Raw genomic sequence first — 22,758 nt, 5'->3', positions numbered from 1 at the left:
GGTAATAGTCCCTCTGCTGCTGCTGCTAAGTCACTTCAGTCGTGTCCGACTCTGTGCGACCCCATAGACGGCAGCCCACCAGGCTCCACCGTCCCTGGGGTTCTCCAGGCAGGAACAATGGAGTGGGTTGCCGTTTCCTTCTCCAATGCATGAAAGTGAAAAGTGAAAGTGAAGTCGCTCAGTCGTGTCCGAATCTTAGGACCCCATGGACTGCAGCCCACCAGGCTCCTCCTTCCATGGGACTTTCCAGGCAAGAGTACTGGAGTGGGGTGCCATCGCCTAGTCCCTCTGTACTGTACTGTAAGTCACTTCAGTCGTGTCCCACTCTGTGCGACCCCATAGACGGCAGCCCACTAGGCTCCCCCATCCCTGGGATTCTCAAGGCAAGAACACTGGAGTGGGTTGCCATTTCCTTCTCCAATGCATGAAAGTGAAAAGTGAAAGTGAAGTCGCTCAATCGTGTCTGACTCTTAGCGACCCCATGGACTGCAGCCTACCAGGCGCCTCCGTCCATGGGATTTTCCAAGCAAGAGTTCTCGAGTGGGGTGCCATTGCCTTCTCCGGCCTAGTCCCTCAGTAGTGTTCAACTCTCTGCGATTCCATGGACTGCAGCACACCAGGCTTCCTGTCCTTCATCTCCTGGATCGTGCTCAAACTCTTGTCCATTGAGTCGGTGCTGCCATACAACCATCTCATCCTCTGTTGTCCACTTCTCCTCCTGACCTTTATCATTCCCATATCACAGTGTTTTCCAATAAATTCGCTCTTCCCATCAGGTGGCCAAAGTAGTGAAGTTTCACTTCAGCATCAGTCCTTCCAGTGAATATTCAGGATTGATTTTCTTTAGAATTGACTGGTTTGATCTCCTTGCTGTCAGGGGGATTCTCATGAGTCTTCTCCAGCATCACAGTACAAAAGCATCAATTCTTTGACACTCAGCCTTCTTTATGGTTCAGATCTTACATGACCACTGGAAAAACCATAACTTTGACTATAAAGACCTTTGTTGGCAAAATGATGTCTCTCCTTTTTAATATGCTGTCTACATTTGTTATAGCTTTTATTCCAAGGAGCAAGTGTCTTTTAATTTCATGGCTGCAGTCACCAATGCAGTCTGGACTGATTTTAGAGCCCAAGTAAATAAATATGTCACTGTTTCCATTTTTTTCCTCATGTCTTTGGTGTGAAGTGATGGGACCGGATGCCATGATCTTAACTTTTTGAATGTTGAGTCTTAAGCCAGCTTTTTCTCTGTTTTTTCACCTGCATCAAGAGGCTCTTTAGTTTCTCTTCGCTTTCTTCCATTAGGGTGGTGTCATCTGCATATCTGAGATTATTGATATTTCTCCCAGAAATCTTGATTCCAGCTTGTGGATCATTCAGCCTGGCATTTCGCATGATGTACTCTGTATATAAGTTAAATAAGCAGGGTGACAACAGATAGCCTTGAAATACTCCTTTCCCGATTTGGAACCAGTCCATTGTTCCATGTTTGCTTCTGACTGCTGTTTATTGACCTGCATACAGGTTTCTCAGATGGCACGTAAGGCGGTCTGATATTCCCATCTCTTGAAGAATTTTCCACAGTTCATTGTGATCTGTGTAGTCAAAGGCTTTAGCGTAGTCAATGAAGCAGAAGTAGATGTTTTTTCTGGAATTATTTTGCTTTTTCTATAATTCAGCAGATGCTGGTGATTTTTTTCTCTGGTTCCTCTGCCTTTTCTAAATCCAGCTTGTACATCCGGAAGTTCTCAGTTCACATGATGTTGAAGCTTAGCTTGAAGGATTTTGAGCCTTACCTTGCTGCTGCTGCTGCTGCTAAGTCACTTCAGTCGTGTCTGACTCTGTGCGACCCCATATACCTTGCTAGCATGTGAAATGAATGAGATTGTGTGGTAGTTTGAACGTTCTTTGACATTGCTCTTTGAGATTGGAATGAAAATTGACCTTTACTGGTCTTGTGGTCACTGCTGAGTTTTCCAAATTTGCTGACATACTGAGTGCAGCATTTTAACAGCACCATCTTTTAGGATTTGAAATAGCTCAGCTGGAATTCCGTCTTCTTTACTAACTTTGTTCATAGTAATGCTTGCTAAGACCCAGTTGACTTCACACTCCAGGATGTCTGGCTCTAGGTGAATGACCACAACATCATGGTTATCTGGGTCATTAAGACATTTTTTTTGTACAGTTCTTCTGTGTAGTCTTGCCACCTCTTCTGCTTCTGTTAGGTCAGTACTGTTTCTGTCCTTTATTGTGCCCATTTTTGCTTGAAATGTTCCCTTGGGTATCTCTAATTTTCTTGAAGAGATCTCTAGACTTTCTCAATCTATTGTCTTCCTCTATTTCTTTGCATTGTTTTCTTAAGAAGCCTTTCTTATCTCTCCTTGCTACTCTTTGGTACTCTGCATTCAGATAGGTATATCTTTCCTTTACTCCTCTGCTTTTCACATCTCTTCTTTTCTCAGCTATTTGTAAGGCCTCCTCAGACAAACATTTTGCCTTCTTGCATTTCTTCCCCCCTTGGGGATGTTTTTTTTCACCACGTCCTGTACAATGGTATGAACATCCATTCATAGTTCTTCAGTCACTCTACTAGATCCTAGTCCCTTGAATCTATCCATCACCTCCACTGTATAATAATAAAGAATTTGATTTAGATCATACCTGATTGGCCTAGTGGCTTTCCCTGTTTTCTTAAATTTGAGCCTGAATTTTGCAATAAGGAGCCTGCAGTCAGCTCCAGGTCTTGTTTTTGCTAACTATATAGAACTTTTCTCTCTTCAGCTGCAAAGCATATAATCAATCTGATTTCAGTATTTTTTTTTTTAATTTTAACATGGTAGTATTCTTCTGAGAAGACAATTTTTTTTCTTTTTTTAAAAAAAATTTTATTTTATTTTTAAACTTTACAATATTGTATTAGTTTTGCCAAACATCGAAATGAATCCGACACAAGTATACCTGTGTTCCGCATCCTGAACCCTCCTCCCTCCTCCCTCCCCATACCCTCCCCCTGTGATTTCAGTATTGACCCTCTGGCGATGTCCATGTGGGGAGTCATCTCTTGTGCTGTTGGAAGAGGGTGTTTGCTATGACCAGTGTGTTCTCTTGGCAAAACTCTGTGAGCCTTTGCCCTGCTTCATTTTGTACTCCAAGGCAAAACTTGCCTGTTACAGGTATCTCTTGACTTCCTACTTTTGCATTCCAGTCTCCTGTGATGAAAAGGACATCTTTTTTTAGAACAGAATTGTTCAAATTCATCTTCTTTGGTATTAGTGATTGGGACATAGACTTGGATTACTGTGATATTGAATGGTTTTCCTTGGAAATGAGCCTGAGATCAATCTGCCATTTATGAGATTGCACCCAAGTTCTGCATGTCAGATTCTTTCTTTGACTATGAGGGCTACTCCGTTTCTCTAAGGGATAAGATATCATGGTCATCTGAGTTAAATTCACTCTTTCTCATCCATTTAGCTCAGTGAATCATAAAATGTTGATTTCACTCTTGCTTTTGCTCCTGTTTGACCACTTGCAATTTACCTTGATTCATGGACTTCACATTCCATGTTCCTATGCAATATTGTTCTTTATGGCATGGGACTTTACTTCACCACCAGACACATCTACAACTGGGCATTGCTTCTGCTTTGGCTCAGCCTCTACATTCCTCCTGGAGCTATTTTTCTGCTCTTCTCCAGTAGCATATTGGACACCTATTGACCTGGGGGCTTCATCTTTCAGTGTAATCCTCATCCATCAGAGGGAAGAATGAAAACCATAATCACAGAAAACTAACCAAAATGATCATGTGGATCACAGCTTTGTGTAACTCAATGAAACTATGAGCCATGCTGTATAGACTCACAGAAGACAGACGGGTCATGGTGGAGAGTTCTGATAAAATGTGATCCACTGGAGAAGGGAATGGCAAACCACTTCAGCATTCTTACCTTGAGAACCCCATTAACAGTATGAAAAGGCAAAAAAATATAACACTGCTAGATGAACCCCTAGGTCGGTAGGTGTCCAATATGCTCCTGGAGAAGAGTGGAGAAAAATAAAGGAAGGAAAAGAGGCTAAATTGATTAGCAGGAGAAGTTGAGCTTTGCAACAATCTCAACAGAGGCCTTAGCCAGTCTACAGGAAGTTCTGAAGCTGGCCCTGCAGAATTTTTCTAATTTTTCTAAACTGGGACTTTATACCCCTGTACCAGCTAGTTATCATCTTTCTTCAGCCAAAACAATCCCCAGGAGACTGATGGTGGAGGACTGTCTGCTGGCATCACTCCCAGTGGTTGGAGAAACAAGTCTTTCAGGCATCACATCTATCACAACAAAAGACACAACCTTCACCCCCAAGAACTCTGGAAATGCAAGCCAATTCTCACTCCTTTCATCAAAGTAGCTAGTCATCTTTCCTTTGACCCTTTAGATTTTCTTAAGGTGGGAGTGCAGACACCAGATCCTTATGTTCTTCAAACTCTAAGAGATACATATTAAATTCTTCAAATAATCTCCTTAGATAAGGAATGGGCATCAGCTGGAGACTTCCACTATTATGCTTGAATAATAGAGTAAAAGGCCGTCACTCATTTCCTCCAAACCAATAGCAAACTTCCCATAGCTTGTGGAGTAAATTCAGATTCTGCAGCCTTGGAACAGTGCCCTGGAGCAATGGCTCTCCTCTCCTCACCTCTAATTTGTCTTGTTCCTCCACACTGCTGCTGCTAAGTCGCTTCAGTTGTGTCCGACTCTGTGCGACCACATAGAAGGCAGCTCACCAGCCTCCCCCGTCCCTGGGGTTCTCCAGGCAAGAACACTGGAGTGGGTTGCCATTTCCTTCCCCAATACATGAAAGTGAAAAGTGAAAGTGAAGTCGCTCAGTCGTGTCCGACAGGGCTGATTTTCTTCTGGTCCTTATACCAACATAGTTTCTATTTCTTTTCAGTACTCTGGCAACCCTCATTTCTTTCAAAGTCTAACTTCTTTGCCCAAGAAACTTTCACTGGACAATCATACCTTTCAAGAGTTTATCTTATCAATAATTTCAATTCAATAATCTTCATCTTTGTGCAAAGACCTGTACTTAACTTTTTCTGATCTTGTTCTCCATTAATTGTGTCTCCATTCTATCTATCTTGGTTTTTGGTAGTTGTTACTGTTTTGAGGCCATTTATTGCTTAGATTCATCACCAGCAACCTTACTGGACTCCTGCTGAGAATATAATGTAGCACAATGACCCAAAGAAATGTCAAATGTGGCTGGGGTTCTCCAAAAGCATAGGAGTTGTCACTGCCTTCTCTAATAACTTTTACATAGTTTTGCCTCCAAAACAAATCCATGTTTTCTGAGACTTCTTTCTATTTAGTGATTACTGGCTACCTTCTCATCAAGGACAATATACTCATCAAGGACAATACATTTCTCATCAAGGACAATACGCATCAGCACAGATACTGACCTTGGATACCTGTTGGTTAATGCCTAAGTGACCTAACTGAGTGAGTGGGCCCAGAGGTGATCAGTTAAAAAGTGTTAGCAGATACTCAGTGTGGTTGGTTTCCAACATTTTCTAATCCTAAACTTATCATAGCATCTGTTCCAATTTTCAACCTCATAATTTGTTTCCCTTCTTTATACTGAATTTACACCACAAACCTCAGTCTGCATTTTGAAAGGATAATTTTGAATACAGAATGATGGTAAGGATTAAGGAAGCTTATGGCCAATTAAAGATGGCCAAAAAATGTTAAATACTCTATCCATTGTAAAGTGAGGTTTATGATGAAGACAGGGTACATAATTTGTGGGTGGCAGTGCAAAATGAAAATCTAGTGACCTTCATTCAAAAATTATAAAGAATTTTAAGATAGCAATAAATGAAGAATGGAGTCCTTTTTTGTGCATGTCCCTATGCAATTGCCCTTGAGTTTTCCAGAGGGCTGTGTGCCCATTACTCTACCCTGTTTATTGACTTCTCTCCTTGAATCTGGTTGGGCTCTGTAACTGCTTTGACCAATAGACTATGGCAGAAATGACTGTGCCAGTTTCTGAGTCCAGACCTTGAGAGAACGGCAGCTTCCACTTCCTGTGTCCTGAAACATTCTTGAAACTTTGAGCTGCCATGTAAGGAGATCTATCACCTCAGCCAAAACTACCAGACTGGCGAGCTTGTGTGTAGGTATTCCAGGCAACAGTTGCCCAGACTCCCAGCCAAGGCATGTGAAGTGAAGCCATCTGGGACTCTTCAGGTCAACCTATTTGGTAGTTGGATAGTACTAAGTGACTTGAGTTGGTACCACAAGGAGAGTAGAAAAATCACCCAGTCAACCTCTGCCCAAGTCCTGATCTACAAAATCATGAAATATATATAATTGTTGGTTTAAGCCAATGAATTTGAGGATAATTTCTTCTTATACCTAGAGCAAGAGAAAAATTTCCCCACATTTGGTGAAGGTAGCTTGTAAAATTAATAAATAATGCTGCCATCTTTTAAACAATGTGATTTGTAGAGTAAATATCAGTTGTGTAGGTTAGTATAGGTTTGGTCCCCAGACTATGAATCTCAAAACCACTTAGGATGTTTATTAAGAATTGAGATCCACTGAGGTTTAATTTCTGAGACTGGAGCTTGCAAATCTGCATGTTTAGTTATCTCCCAAGTGACACATACTTTAAGATCTCATAACCACTGAGTTTGCATAAAAATTGTGTCTAGTGGCTAAAGATGATCTAATTCATTCCTACACAGAGTGTGGTCCAGCAGCAACATCACCTTAAAGCAACACCCCCAACCTTTTTGGTACCAGGGACTAATTTCGTGGAAGACGATTTTTCCATGGACCGGAGGTGGGGAGGATGGTTTGGGGTTGATTCAAGTGAATGACATTTATTGTGCACTATATTTCTAATCTAATGCTGGCACTGATCTGACAGGAGGTACCAGTCTGCAGCCTGGAGGTTGGGAACCCCCTGCTCTAAAGCTTATTAGGAATCATTCTCAGGTTTCATCACAGACCCACTGAATCAACGTGCACATCTGAAATATCCCCAGGTGATTTGAATATACCTTAAAATTTGAGAAACTGCTATAGAACAGTAATTCTTAACCTTGCTATGCTATGCTAAGTCACTTCAGTCGTGTTTGACTCTGTGTGACCCCATAGACGGCAGCCACCAGGCTCCCCCATCCCTGGGATTCTCCAGGCAAGAACTCTGGAGTGGGTTGCCATTTCCTTCTCCAATGCATGAAAGTGAAAAGTGAAAGCGAAGTCACTCAGTCGTGTCCGACTCTTAGAGACCCCATGGACTGCAGCCTACCAGGCTCCTCCATCCATGGGATTTTCCAGGCAAGAGTACTGGAGTGGGGTGCCAGTGCCTTCTCCGAATTCTTAACCTTAGTTGCACAGAAAATCACTTGCAGAACTTAAAAAAAAAAAGCACTGCTGCCTGTTAGGTCATAATATGTGGGGCGTGGGGAGGAAGGGAGGGGTCGAGGGCCAGGGAGGATTTGGCCGTCATGTTTTTAAAAGCTTCTTGGAGAATTTTAGTCAATAGTCAAGGGGGAAAATCAATGGTTTTATCCTCTGCTAACTCATTATTGCCAACGTGTGTGCAGTCCCCCTTGGAAACTGCTTTGGCATGTTTGTATGCATCCAGATTCCTAGTTAAGCTTCCCTTCCTTTCATCACATAGTGAGTGCTCATGTAATTTTGACCATGTTGATAGCGTTGTTCTTCAGTTGTGGTGATGACCTAGCATCACACATGGCCAAAATGTCCCCAAGAAAATGTACCACCTTGGGATAAATGACTGTCTAATTGCACATACAGAGAGTTAATAGTCTTTGAAGAGAAAAGAATTTCACAAAGGGAAGACATTCTAATTCTTATTAAAATTGCCAGCCTTCTCCGAGGCCATTTAGTTCTACTCAGTTCTACCACATGAACTGATTCCTAAAGTCCCTGTTACCAAATCTAGAGACTGATTTCAGGAATTGATTAACAATGGGGAACATCTAATCTGATTAAACATCTGTGATTTAACATTTCTACCATCAGAGGGCAGTGTAATTCAGGAAAAAAATTTGGCCTGTTACTTGTATATATTAAAAAGAATCATTTTTCCCATGTGAAGATAAAGATTGTAAAGAATTCAGTCCAGGTATTATTGTTTTCAATAGTGATAAAATACATTGCCTTACTTAGTTTCCACCACAAGTAATAACATGACTTCTGGAAATTAGTCATGAAATAGACAACAGGCAAGGGTCTGTGAACTTTTTCTATACAGGACCAGATAACAAATATTTTACATTTTATGGGCTATATGGTTTCTATCTCAACTTGGCCATTACAGCATAAAAACATCCATACACAACACAAAAATGAATGGGCATGTCCACATTCTAATTAAACTTTATTTACAAAAATAGATGGCAGGGGGCTTGAGGCCTATAGTTTGCTGATGCCTGAATTAGAGGGGTAGTTTTCAAACCTGGATAACTTTCAGAAGTACCTGGGGAGCTTGTTAAAAATTTAGAGTCCTGGATTGTACATCGAATCCACCAAATCAAAGTATTTGAGAATGGGGCGTAAAATTTAAAGTATCTGAATTTTTTTTTTCCCTACATGATTCTGAAGCAAGTCCTAATTTAGCAACCATTAGGACTGTGAAGAAAGCTGAGCATTGAAGAATTGATGCTTTTGAACTGTGGTGTTGGAGAAGACTCTTGAGAGTCCCTGCTCTCTCACATGCTGCAATTCATGGGGTTGCAAAGAGTCGGACATGAGTGAGCGACTGAACTGAACTGAACTGAGGCCCAAATAGGAGCTTCCCTGGTGGCTCAGTTGGTAAAGAATCTGCCTGCAATGCAGGAGACCCGGGTTCATTCCCTGGGTTGGGAATATCCTCTGGAGAAGGGAATGGCTACCCATCCAGTATTCTTGCCTGGAGAGTTTCATGGACAGAGGAGCCTGGGGCTGGCTACAGGGGTTGCAAATACTTGGACGTGACTGACCGACTAACACACACACACACACAGGCCAAAATAAAGTTCTCCTTTTAGGGGACTATAAGGTCCTCCTTGGCATATTGTAATTATTTTCTATATACATGGTATAAAAGATATAGATGTAGAGCTTAAGGTTCAAATTATCTCTGTGGGCACTTTCAAAGCATATCAGTGAAGGTCTCATTCCCATATAAATGTTTTAAGCGATTGGTTTGAGGGCTTTTTGTACTGTAGCACATCCCAGCCTGTCCTGATTGATAGAGGACCATACTGAATTAATTTGAACAGGGAAGGGGAAGAGATTGAAGAAATGGAAAAATATAAGGAAGAACGTAGAGAGATGATGGAATGTGCAGTGCTTTCCTGCTCATGGTAAGTTGCTGCTAAGTCGCTTCAGTCGTGTCTGACTCTGTGCGACCCCATAGACGGCAGCCCACCAGGCTCCTCTGTCCCTGGGATTCTCTAGGCAAGCATACTGGAGTGGGTTGCCATTTCCTTCTCCAATGCATGAAAGTGAAAAGTGAGAGTGAAGTCGCTCAGTCGTGCCTGACTCTTAGCAACCCCATGGACTCCTACCCTTCCTTCCCCCCTAATTCTCACTTTTGAAAGAAAGTTGGTTACAACCTTGTAAGTAATGGAACTTCTCACCAAGAAGGGAAATCCTAACCTAACCACAGAATCCAGCACCCCTGTCCCCCACTCAGTAACCACTCAGAAAAAGTCCTCCCCATCCCTTCACAATGACTGGGCTCTCTGTCTGGAGAGCTATGCCTACTGGACAAACATACCCGATTAAATGGAGCAGTGCTTTCTTAGATGTCCCAAATCTTCAATAAACTTCCACTTTCACAAAAAAACTTAACTGTGACTGGATTTTTTATTTTATTATCATTATTTTGAGGTGGGGGCAGAAATTGGTGAAGGGGAGGGGTTTAATGCTTAAGTAAGTACAAGAGTGAAAGAAAGGCAGGGGAGAACAAGATGGTGGAGGAGTAGGTGGAAGTGGAGTACATCTGTCTCCATGGATACATCAGGAATATACCTCCGGACACAGAGGCGAATGTAGAATACCAGCTGAGAGAGGACAGAAATACCTGACCAATGGAAAAGAATATATAGACCCATGTAAAACTCAGTAGGACAAAGGAACTAGAGGGAAAAACAGTAGTGTTAGTAGGACTGGACCTGCCCAAGGTGGGTCGGGGAACTGAAGCAGGGGTCGGATTCCCACAGCGGGGCAATTGTCTGAGTCAGAGGAGAAACAATTTAAGGCTGACAGTGAAACCGCTGATCTGTGGCAGCCTAAATGGAGTGAGAATCAGCAGTCCTTGTGCAGCCACACATACCCCAGACAGGGACGCAGGTCCCCTGGGAAGGCACAGCAACTGGGAGTTGGAGTTCAGGGATTGTGGGGCAATCCCTGGGTGAGAGCTTCTGATGACTGTGGAGAGACAGATGGAGGGGATGCGAGGGAGGAAACTGTGGTGGGAAATATCTGTCGAGGAAAGCTGGGAAGCCATGAAAGCAAGGCAATACTGCTGAATTATGCATAGCGGGTGAAGCCACTACTATAGCCTCTCTCCCCGGACACACCAGCATTGGCAGCTGAACAATATAGAGAGGCTGGCCCATCGAACGCCTGATGCACTGAACTACAGAGTAGGACCCCAGCCAGGGTGCCCCTTTAAGTGCCTGACTCACTGATCTACAGAGTAGGACCCCAGCAAGGGGTACCCTTTATGTGCCTGACATGCAGAACAGAGAAGGACCCTGGGCAACGGAGCCCATTAACTGTTTGAATGGGCCAAGCTACGGAGAAAGACTGGCCAAAGAGGCCTTCTGTTTGCCAGCTACAAGAGGCTGGAAAAAAGACTCTGATAGAGCCATAACTCCTGTGGTGGAGGCAGTCTGTGTCCCTGCACATTTGGCACCACCAGGGTCACTTCAAGCCAAGCAGCTGTGCTACCTTCATGCTCAACACTTACTGGGGCAGAGCTGCCACAGGCAAAAAAAAGGCTTGCATGTATGTGCGTAGGGTCGCTTCAGTAGTGTCCGACTCTTTGCAGCCCTATAGACTGGTCTGCCAGGCTTCTCTGTCAGGGAGGGATAGGCTATCTCCAGGGAAGGATACTGGAGCGTATTGGCCAATACTGGTTGCCATACCCTTCTAGAGCACTGTATTTCCTGCTGCCCTAGCTGCTAACTCCTCTGAGTACCTGGTGCTGCCAGAACCCCTGTGACCCAAGCAGTTGCACCACCTCCACACTTGGCCCTCACAGGGGCAAAACCAAGTCCTCCAGGGCAGCCTCAAGGAGCAAACCCCAGTGGACAACCCACATGCAGAAGTGGAAATAAAATCACAATAGAAATCCAGGGACAGTGTGACTAAGGAAGAAGACCCAAAACCTTCCCACCAGCTGTACAAGCTGCAAATTAAATCCACACGATCAACTAGGCAGATTCTGTGTCTATGGAATATATAAAAGGGCATTGAGAGCTCCTGCAAAAGAAAACGCACTCGTTTTGATACTTGTGGATCTTGAAGGCAAGAACAAGAGGAGTAGGACCAGATTAGAATCTGATTCTTTTGGATTGTTTTCTCCCCCCACCCCCGCCCCATTGTAGCTGTCAATTTTATTAGCAATGTGAAGTCTAATTAAACTTTTGAGCTTTTCCTTTTCTTTTTTTTCCTCAGTCACATTTTTTATTGTTATAAATTGTTATAAATCCCTGTCTCAACGTGGGCTTTTGCAGTTCTGGGGCGTTTTCCTTTTTTCTTTTCTCTTGTTTTAATGTTTTAAACCTATTATTATTTTTTCTACATTTATTCCTTTGTTTGCTTTTCCTATTGTTCTTTTCACCTTGCAGTTAATCTGTAATGTATACAAATCTTCTTTATCTAACTCTATTTAACTTTGCACATCTATTCTTTCTTTCTTTCCTTTCCTCTCAAACGTATTTGTTAATTTTATTTTCATTGCTTCATTCCTCAGTTGGCACCTTGCATTAGTTTTGTTTTCCAGTTTATGCTTTACTTTTGTATTGGTAGACATAAATTTTGTTTTCCTTTGTTCGCTGGCTCGATCTACTGTACTTTATTTCTGTTGGACTGTTTTTATTTTGCTTATGGGTGTGTATGTATATGTGTATATTAAGTCACACTTTTTATTGTTCTTATAAACCTCTGCCTCTATGCTGGGTTTTTAAAGTTCTGGGGTGTTTCCCTTTTTTCTTTCTTCTTCCATTTTTTTATTTCTTCTTCCATTTTTTTTTCTTTCTTTTCTCTTTTTTATAATTTTAACTTTTAATTTTTTAAACCTATTATATTTTTTCTACATTTATTCCTTTGTTTGCCTTTCTTGATGTTCTTTTCCTCTTGCAGTTAATCTTTAATGTATATAAATCTTCTTCATTTACCTCTATTTAACTTTGCATATATATTCTTTCTTTCTTTTCCTGCTTTCCTTTCCTCTCAACATATTTGTTAGTTTTGTTTTCATTGTTTTATTTCCCCATCTGGCACCTTGCTGTAGTTTTGGTTTTCACTTTCTGCTTTAGTTAGTTTTGTTCTGAACTGGTAAATATAATTTTTGATTTCTTTTGTTCTCCAGGTCAATCTATTGTTCTTTATTTTTGTTGGACTGTTTTGACTTTGCTCATGGGTGTATATGTATATGTGTATATTCCATTATTTTAATTATTATTTACCTGATTTTGTAACTGCCATTTGTCTGGGGTTCATCTTTGATTTCTTGTTTTTGGATATTTGTTTTAATCTCACTTAATGCCATAACAAACCACTTGTGGAATCTTTTTCATAACCAGAGATCAAGCCCTGAGCCTTTGGAGTGGGAGCACTGACTCCAAGACCCTAGACTACCAGAGAACTAACCCTAGGGTGTATCAAATAGTGAGAACCCCTACAAAGGAAACCACTTGAATGCAATACCAGATATCACCCAACCACCAGTAGCACCCTGTGCAGCCTCATCTAAACAACAAACAAAGCAAAAATGCAAACCTAATCATTAGCAGACAGGATTACTACCTCACTCAGCCTTGCCCATCAGAGGAAAAACAAACAAACAAACAAAAAGCTTGGCACAAATCTAACCCTATATGAAGCTTACACAAACCACTGCACCAACCATAGTAGGGCAGAAACCAAAAGGAAGAAATAATTCAACCGTGAAGCCTGGGGAAAGGAGACCTCAAACACAGTAAGTTTAAATAAAAATAATGAAATGGCAGAGAATACTATACAAATGAAGGAACAAAGTAGAAACATAGACGTCCAAATAAATGAAAAAGAAATAGGCAAACTACCTGAAAAAGAATTCAGAATAATGATAGTAAGATGATCAAAAACCTTGAAAACAGAGTGGAGAAAATGCAAGAACCAATTAACAAAGAACTAGAAGATTTAAAGAGTAAACATACAGAGACAAACAACACAATTACTGAAATTAAAAATACTCTAGGAGGAATCAATAGCAGAATATCTGAAGCAGAAAAGAGAATCAGTGAGCTGGAAAATATAATGGTGGCAATAACTTCTGAAGAGCAGAATAAAGTAAAAAGAATGAAAAGAACTAAGAAAAGTCTCAGAGACCTTAGGGACAATATCAAACACACCAACATTTGAATTATAGGGGTCCCAGAAGAAGAAGAGAAAAAGAAAGAGTATGAGAAAATTTTTGAAATGATTAGAGTTGAAAATTTCCCCAACATGGAAAATGAAATAGTCAATCAAGTCCAAGAGGCACAACGAGTTCCACACATGATAAACCTAAGGAGAAACATCCCAAGACAATCCTAATCAAACCGACAAAGATTAAACACAAAGAAAAAATATTAAAAACAGCAAGGGAGATGCAACAAGTAACATATAAGGGAAACCCCATACGTTTAACATCTGATCTTTCAGTATAAACTCTGCAGGCCAGAAGGGAATGGAAGGATTATATTTAAAGTACTGAATGGGAAAAATCTATAACCAAGATTACGGTACCTGGCAAGGATCTCCTTCAAAATTGATGGAGAAATCAAAAGCCTTTCAGACAAGCAAAAATTAAGAGAATTCAGTACCACCAAACCAGCTTTATAAAAAATGTTAAAGGGACTTATATAGTTAAGAAATACAAGAGAGGAAAAAGATCTACAAAATCAATCCCAAACAATTAAGAAAATGGCAATAGGAACATCAGTTCAGTTCGGTTCAGTCTCTCAGTGGTGTCCGACTCTTTGCAACCCCATGAATTGCAGCACACCAGGCCTCCCTGTCCATCACCAACTCCTGGAGCTCACTCAGACTCACGTCCATCGAGTCAGTGATGCCATCCAGCCATCTCATCCTCTGTCGTCCCCTTCTCCTCCTGCCCCCAATCCCTCCCAGCATCAGAGTCTTTTCCAATGAGTCAAGTCTTTGCATGAGGTGGCCAAAGTACTGGAGTTTCAGCTTTAGCATCATTCCTTCCAAAGAAATCCCAGGGCTGATCTCCTTTAGAATGGACTGGTTGGATCTCATTGAAGTCATATACATCAATAATTACTTTAAATGTAAATGGATTAATTGCTCCAATCAAAAGACACAGACTGGCTGAATGGATAAAAAAACAAGACCCATGTATATGCGGTCTATAAGAAACCCACTTTGGATCTAAAAACACATATAGACTGAAACTGAGAGGATGGAAAAACATATTCCATGCAAATGGAAAACAAAGCTGGAGTAACAATCCTCATATCAGACAAAATAGAATTTAAAATAAAGAATATTACAAGAGATGAGAAAGGACATTGCATAATGATCAAGGGATCAATCCAAGAGGAAAACATAACAATTGTAAATATCTATGCATCCAGCATAGGTGCACTTCAGTACAAAAGTAAACAAGTGGGACCTGATTAAACTTAAAAGCTTTTGCACAACAAAGGAAATTATAAGCAAGGTGAAAAGACAACCATCAGAATGGGAGAAAATAATAGCAAAGGAAACAACTGACAAAGGATTAATTTCCAAAATATACAAGCAGGTCATACAACTCAACACCAGAAAAACAAACAACACAATCAAAAAGTGGGAAAAAGACCTAAAGAGTCATTTCTCCAAAGAAGACATACATATGGCTATCAAACACATGAAAAGATGCTCAACATCACTCATAATCAGAGAAGAGCAAATCAAAACTACAATGAGATATCACCTCACATGGGTCAGAATAGCCATCATTAAAGTCTACAAACAATAAATGCTGGAGTGGGCATGGAGAAAAGGGAGCACTCTTTCACTGTTGGTGGGAATGTAAATTGATACAGCCACTATGGAAGATAGTATGGAAACTCCTTTAAAAACTAGGAATAAAACCACCATATGACTCAGCAATCCCACTCCTAGGCATAAACCCTGAGGAAACCAAAACTGAAAAAGACACAGGAATCCCATTGTTCATTGCAGCCCTATTTACAATAGCTAGATTATGGAAGCAACCTAGATGTCCACCGACAGATGAATGGATAAAGAAGTTATGGTACATATACACAATGGAATATTACTCAGCCATAAAAAGGAATGCATTTGAGTCAGTTCTGATAAGGTGGATGAACCTAGAACCTATTATACAGAGTGAAGTAAGTCAGAAAGGGGAAGATAAATATTCTAATGCACATATATGGAATCTAGAAAAATGGTACTGAAGAATTTATTTACAATGGAGAAACAGACATAGATAATAGACTTATGGACATGGGGAGAGGGGAGGAGAGGGTGAGATGTATGGAGAGAGTAACAAGGAAACTTACACTGCCATATGTAAAATAGACAGCCAACGGGAATTTGCTGTCTGTCGCAGGAAACTCAAACAGGGGCCCTATATCAGCCTAGAGAGGTGGAATGGGGAGGGAGAAGGGAGGGAGGTTCAAAATGGAGGGCTTATATGTATACCTGTGGCTGATTCATGTTGAGATTTGACAGAAAGTAACAAAATTCGGTAAAGCAATTATCCTTCAATAAAAAAAGAAATTTAAAAGAAAAAACAATTTAAAAATAGTGAAACAAAGGCAACACACAAAGATGCAGCAGAAGGGTAGTTAGTAAGAGTATTTTAAATATGGAGTGTTCATTCCTTATGAAGTGTGTTCTCTAAAGTTTGGCTCACCCTGGGCCCTTTAGCCTTGGACTAAGGAAATGTAGTGCAACTTTGGAAAACTTTGGAAAACTGTGGCAGTGGCCACAGGACTGGAAAAGGTCAGTTTTCATCCCAATCCCAAAGAAAGGCAATGCCAAAGAATGCTCAAACTACCACACAATTGCACTCATCTCACATGCTAGTAAAGTAATGCTCAAAATTCTCCAAGCCAGGCTTCAGCAATACGTGAACCATGAACTTCCTGATGTTCAAGCTGGTTTTAGAAAAGGCAGAGGAACCAGAGATCAAATTGCCAACATCCGTTGGATCGTGGAAAAAGCAAGAGAGTTCCAGAAAAACATCTATTTCTGCTTTATTGACTATGCCAAAGCCCTTGACTGTGTGGATCACAATAAACTGTGGAAAATTCTGAAAGAGATGGGAATACCAGACCACCTGACCTGCCTCTTGAAAAATCTGTATGCAGGTCAGGAAGCAACAGTTAGAACTGGACATGGAACAACAGACTGGTTCCAAATAGGAAAAGGAGTACATCAAGGCTGTATATAGTCACCCTGTTTATTTAACTTATATGCAGAGTACATCATGAGAAATGCTGGACTGGAAGAAACACAAGCTGGAATCAAGATTGCCGGAAGAAATATCAATAACCTCATATATGCAGATGACACCACCCTTAGTGAAGAGGAACTAAAAAGCCTCTTGATGAAAGTGGAAGAGGAGAATGAAAAAGTTGGCTTAAAGCTCAACAGTCAGAAAACGAAGATCATGGCATCCGGTCCCATCACTTCATGGGAAATAGATGAGGAAACAGTGGAAACTGTGTCAGACTTTATTTTTCTGGGCTCCAAAATCACTGCAGATGGTGAGTGCAGCCATGAAATTAAAAGATGCTTACTCCTTGGAAGGAAAATTATGACCAACCTAGATAGCGTTTTCAAAAGCAGAGATATTACTTTGCCAACAAAGGTCCATCTAGTCAAGGCTATGGTTTTTCCTGTGGTCATGTATGGATGTGAGAGTTGGACTGTGAAGAAGGCTGAGCGCCAAAGAATTGATGCTTTTGAACTGTGGTGTTGGAGAAGACTCTTGAGAGTCGCTTGGACTGCAAGGAGATCCAACCAGTCCATTCTGAAGGAGATCAGCCCTGGGATTTCTTTGGAAGGAATGATGCTAAAGCTGAAACTCCAGTACTTTGGCCACCTCATGCAAAGACTTGACTCGTTGGAAAAGACTCTGATGCTGGGAGGGATTGGGGGCAGGAGGAGAAGGGGATGACAGAGGATGAGATGGCTGGATGGCATCACCGACTCGATGGACGTGAGTCTGAGTGAGCTCCAGGAGTTGGTGATGGACAGGGAGGCCTGGCGTGCTGCGATTCACGGGGTCGCAAAGAGTCGGACATGACTGAGTGACTGAACTGAACTGAACTGAAGGAAATGTGTGGACATATAGATGGCCATGCTTTAAAAAGAGCTGCAGAGAATTTTCTGGCAGTCCAGTGGTTAGAACTGTACGCTTCCTCTGCCGAGGGCCCAGGTTCAGTCACTGGTCGAGGAGCTAAGACTCACACAAGCTGCATGGTGTGGTCAAAACAAAAAAATAAAAAGAGCTGCAGTGAGTCTTGTTAAGAATATGCTATCAAGTAGGTCTGCCATTATACTCATCATTAATAAAAATCAATGTGTTCTTCCCTGGTGGTCCAATGGTAAAAAACCCACCTTCCAATTAGGGGACATGGGTTAGATCATTGATCGAGAACTAAGATCCCACGTTCCTGTGCGCAGCTAAGCCGGCACACTGCAACGAAGAGCTATAGCACAGCCCCCCTCTGCCCAGACAATAATAAATTTAAAAAAAAATTTTTTTAAGTCAATGAACATTAGACTGTCATTTCCATGTATCAGTAATTCACTTAAGGGAAACTTCACCTATGAGAAATTCCACCCAAAACCATAAGTGGAAAAGGAGAAAAGTGATGTCTGTAAAAGTCCTTGCACGTTGCATGGCCAACATTCAATAACTCAGAGGAGAGAATCTGAGGTCTCCATGAAGATCCTGTACACTATTATTTTAGATATTGACTCCAAAATTTACAGCAGATTACAGGATGGGAACATTGCAGTACTGAAAACAGCAGCTATGGCCTGAAGTCAAGGAAGAAGCAGGGAAACTAGAAATTAGGAGAATTTTTTTTTTAAGTAGGTAGTCTAGAATTTTTAAAAAATGAGTTTACCATTCCTGATGTCCCTTTTCACATTATAATACAATATAATATTTAATGTCAATAATAATTATTCTTTCAGTTCAATTCAGTTGCTCAGTCATGTACGACACTTTGCGACTCCATGGACTGCAGCATTCCAGGCTTCCCTGTCCATCACCAACTCCCAGAACTTGCTCAAACTCGTGTCCGTTGAGTCAGTGATGCCATCGGATCATCTCATCCTCTGTTATCCCTTTCTCCTCCTGCCTTCAATTTTTCCCAGCATCAGGGTGTTTTCCAAGGAGTTAGCTCTTCGCATCAGGTGGCCAAAGTATTGGAGTTTCAGCTTCAGCATCAGTTCTTCTGATGAATATTCAGGACTGATTTCCTTTAGGATTGACTGGCTGGATCTCCTTACAGTCCAAGGAACTCTTAAGAATCTTCTGCAGCACTACAGCAGTTCAAAAGCATCAATTCTTCAGCACTCAGCTTTCTTTATAGTCCAACTCTCACCTCCGTACATGACTACTGGAAAAATGATAGCTTTGACTAGATAGACCTTTGTCAGCAAAGTAATGTCTCTGCTTTTTAATATGCTGTCTAGGCTGGTCATAGTTTTTCTTTCAAGGAGCAAGCATCTTTTAATTTCATGGCTGCACTCACCATCTGCAGTGATTTTGGAGCCCAAGAAAATAAAGTCTGTCACTGTTTCTATTGTTTCCCCATCTATTTGCCATGAAGTGATGGGACCGGATGCCATTATCTCAGTTTTTTGAATGTTGAGTTTTAAGGCAACTTTGTCACTCTCCTCTTTCACTTTCGTCAAGAGACTCTGGTTCCTCTTCACTTTCTGCCATAAGGGTGGTGTCATCTGCATATCTGAGGATATTGATATTTCTCCCGGCAATCTTGATTCCAGCTTGACATTCATCCAGCCTGGCATTTCACAGGATGTACTCTGCATAGAAATTAAATAAGCAGAGTGACAATATACAGCCTTGACCTACTCCTTTATCAATTTTGAACCAGTCTGTTGTTCCATGTCTGGTTCTAACTGTTGCTTCTTGACCTGCATATAGGTTTCTCAGGAAACAGGTAAGGTGGTCTGGTGTTTTCATCTCTCACAGAGTTTTCCATAGTTTGTTGTGATCCACACAGTCAAAAGCTTTAGCTTAATCTGTGAAGCAAAATTATATATATATATTTTTAATTTTCTTGCGTTCTCTATAATCCAACGAATGTTGGCAATTTGATCTCTGGTTCCTTTTCCTTTTCTGAATCTAGCTTGTACACCTGGAAGTTCTTGGTTGATGTATTGCTGAAGCCTTTTGAAGGATTTTGAGCATTACCTTTTTAGAATGTGAAAAGAACTCAATTGCATGGTAGTTTGAACATTCTTTGCAATTGCCTTTCTTTGGGACTGGAATGAAAACTGGCCTTTTCCAGTCCTGTGGCCACTGCTGAATTTTCCAAATTTGCTGGCATATTCAATGCAGCAATTTAACAGCATCATATTTTTGGATTTGAAATAGTTCAACTGGAATTCCATTGCCTTCATTAGCTTTGTTCGTAGTAATGCTTCCTAACACCCATGACTTAACACTCCTGGATGTCTGGCTCTAGGTGAGTGATCACCCCATTGTGGTATTCTAGGTCATAAAGACCTTTTTTGAACCGTTCTTCTATGTATTATTGTCACCTCTTCTTATTCTCTTCTGATTCTGATCACATGTTCAGAGCCTTGTGTAATTCAGTGAAGCCCAATAACTAAATGAAGCTATGGTCCATGCCATGCTGTGTGACCCAGGATTGGAGAGTTCTGACAAAATGTGGTCCACTGGAGAAGAGGATGGCAAACCACTTCTGTATTCTTGCCTCTGGAACCCCATGGATAGGATGAAAAGGCCAAAAGATATGATACCTGAAGATGAACCCCCAGGTTGGAAGGTGTCCAATATGCTACTGGAGAAGAACAGAGAGATAGCTCCAGAAAGAATGAAGAGGCTGCAACAAAGTGAAAATGGTGCTTAGTTGTAGATGTGTCTGGTTGATAGATTCCAGTGAATGGTGTCGGATTTGTGGCCTCTGGAGGAGAAAATTTCAACCTGAGGCCAGAGAGAATGCTTGATCACTCAGAGCTTTTGTGTAGCAGAGTTTTATTACAGTGAAAAAGGGATAGAAGAAGCTTCTGACATATACCTCAGAAGGGGGCAGAGAGTGCCCCACTCGCTCATCTTACCAAGGCCTTATATACTTTTTCTAACAATAGAAAGATCTTACCAGACCCACTCCCAAAACATGCATCTTAAGATAGCAGGATTAGTCAGAAGGTTCCTATTAAGAAGGAGAAACATGTCCTCGAGCAAGATACATTGTTATTTTATAATCATCAGTACAGAGCTTAAGGAAAAACATAATCTTGAGAAAGATGAGTTGTTTTGTTGTGTAATCAATAGCTCTAGGTTTAAAGAAAGTTAATCTTAGGCAAAATATATTGTTGCTGTAACAACTCAGAGCTTAAGAAAAAAACATATTATGTTACTGAGACAGAAGAATGTAGAAAAAAGGTTTGTCCTTTTCTCTTCCTTGAGGGCCCCAGACCCCTTCCTCCTCTTCGAGGGCCCCAGACTCTGTTTCAACCTACCTAAGAAATAACTCTCTCATGGTGGTCAAAGTAAGGTGTGATGCTATAAAGAACAATATTTCATAGGAACCTGAAATACTAGGTCCATGAATCAAGGTAAATTAGATGTGGTCAAGCAGGAGATGGCAAGAGTGAATATCAAAATTAGGACTCAGTGGACTAAAATGGATGGGAATGTGTAAATTTAATTCAGATTACTATTATAGCTACAACTGTGGTAAGAAATGGAGTAGACCTCATTGTAACAAGAGTGTCTGAAATACAGTACTTGCATGCAATCTCAAAAATGACAGAATGATCTCAGTTTGTTTCCAAGGCAAATCATTCAACATTTTAGTAATTCAACTCTGTGCTCCAATCACTAATGTTGAAGAAGCTGAAGCTGGAAGGTTCTATGAAGACCTATAAGACCTCCTAGAACAAACACCAAAAAGATGTCCTTTCATCACAGGGGATTGGAATGCAAAAGTAGGATATCAAGAGAGACTTAGAGTCACAAGCAGTTTGGCCTTGGAGTACAAAATGAAGCAGGGCAAAGGCTAACAGTTTTGTCAAGAGAACACACTGGTCATAACAAACAACCTTTTCCAACAACACTAGAGATGACTCTACACATGGAAATCACTAGATGGTCAATACCAAAATCAGATTGATAATATACTTTGTGTCCAAAGATGGGGAAGCTCTATACAGTCAGCAAAAACAAGACTGGAGGTAACTGTGGCTCAGATAATCAGCTCCTTATTGCAAAATTCAAGCTCAAAGTGAAGAAAATAGGAAAAACTTCTAGGCCATTCAGGTATGATATAAATCAAATACCTTATGATTATACAGTGGAGGTGACAAATAGATTCAAGGGCCTAGATCTGATAGACAGAGTGCCTGAGGAGCTATGGACGGAGCTTTATAACATTGTACAGGAGGTAGTGACCAAAATCACCCCCAAGAAAAAGAAACGCAAGAAATCAAAGTGGTTTTCTGAGGAGGCCTTACAAACAGCTGAGAGAAGAGAAGCGAAAGGCAAAGGAGAAAGGGAAAGCTATGCCAAACTGAATGCAGAGTTCCAGGCAATAGCTAGGAGATAAAGAAAGCCTTAAGCGAACAATGCAAAGAAATAGAGGAAAGCAATAGAATGGGAAAGACTAGAGATCTCTTTAAGAAACCTGGAGACACCAAGGGAACATTTCATGCAGATAGTTGCTTGTAGTAGCTTCTTATGATCCTTTGTATTTCTATAGTATCAGTTGTTAGTCTCCTTTTTAATTTCTAATTTTATTGAACTGTGTCCTCTTCTATTTTTCTTCATGAGTCTGGCTAAAGGTTTATTAACTTTGTTTATATTCTCAAAGAACCACTCTTTATTTTTATTGATTTTTGCTACTATCTTTTTCATTTCTCTTTCATTTATTTCTGCTCTGATTTTTGTAATTTCTTTTCTTCTGTTATCATTTTTTATTCTTTTTTGTCTAGTTGCTTTAGGCATAAGGTTAAGTTGTTTATATGAATTTTTTTTTTTTTTTGAGATAGAATTGTATTCTAAAGCTCCCTTTTAGAACTGTTTTTGCTGCATTCCATATATTTTGGGTCATTGTGTTTTCATTGTCATTTGTTTCTAGGTGTTTTTGATTACCTCTTTGATTTCCTCAGTGATCTCTTGGTTATTTCTTCAGCGATCAATGCAAAGAAATAGAGGAAAACAATAGAATGGGAAAGACTAGAGAACTCTTCAAGAAAATTAGAG

This window comes from Bos taurus, chromosome 1, assembly GCF_002263795.3.
Source record: "Bos taurus isolate L1 Dominette 01449 registration number 42190680 breed Hereford chromosome 1, ARS-UCD2.0, whole genome shotgun sequence".
Classification (NCBI taxonomy): domain Eukaryota; kingdom Metazoa; phylum Chordata; class Mammalia; order Artiodactyla; family Bovidae; genus Bos; species Bos taurus.
The sequence above is the reverse complement of the archived record's forward strand: the minus strand, read 5'-3'. Positions refer to the sequence as shown.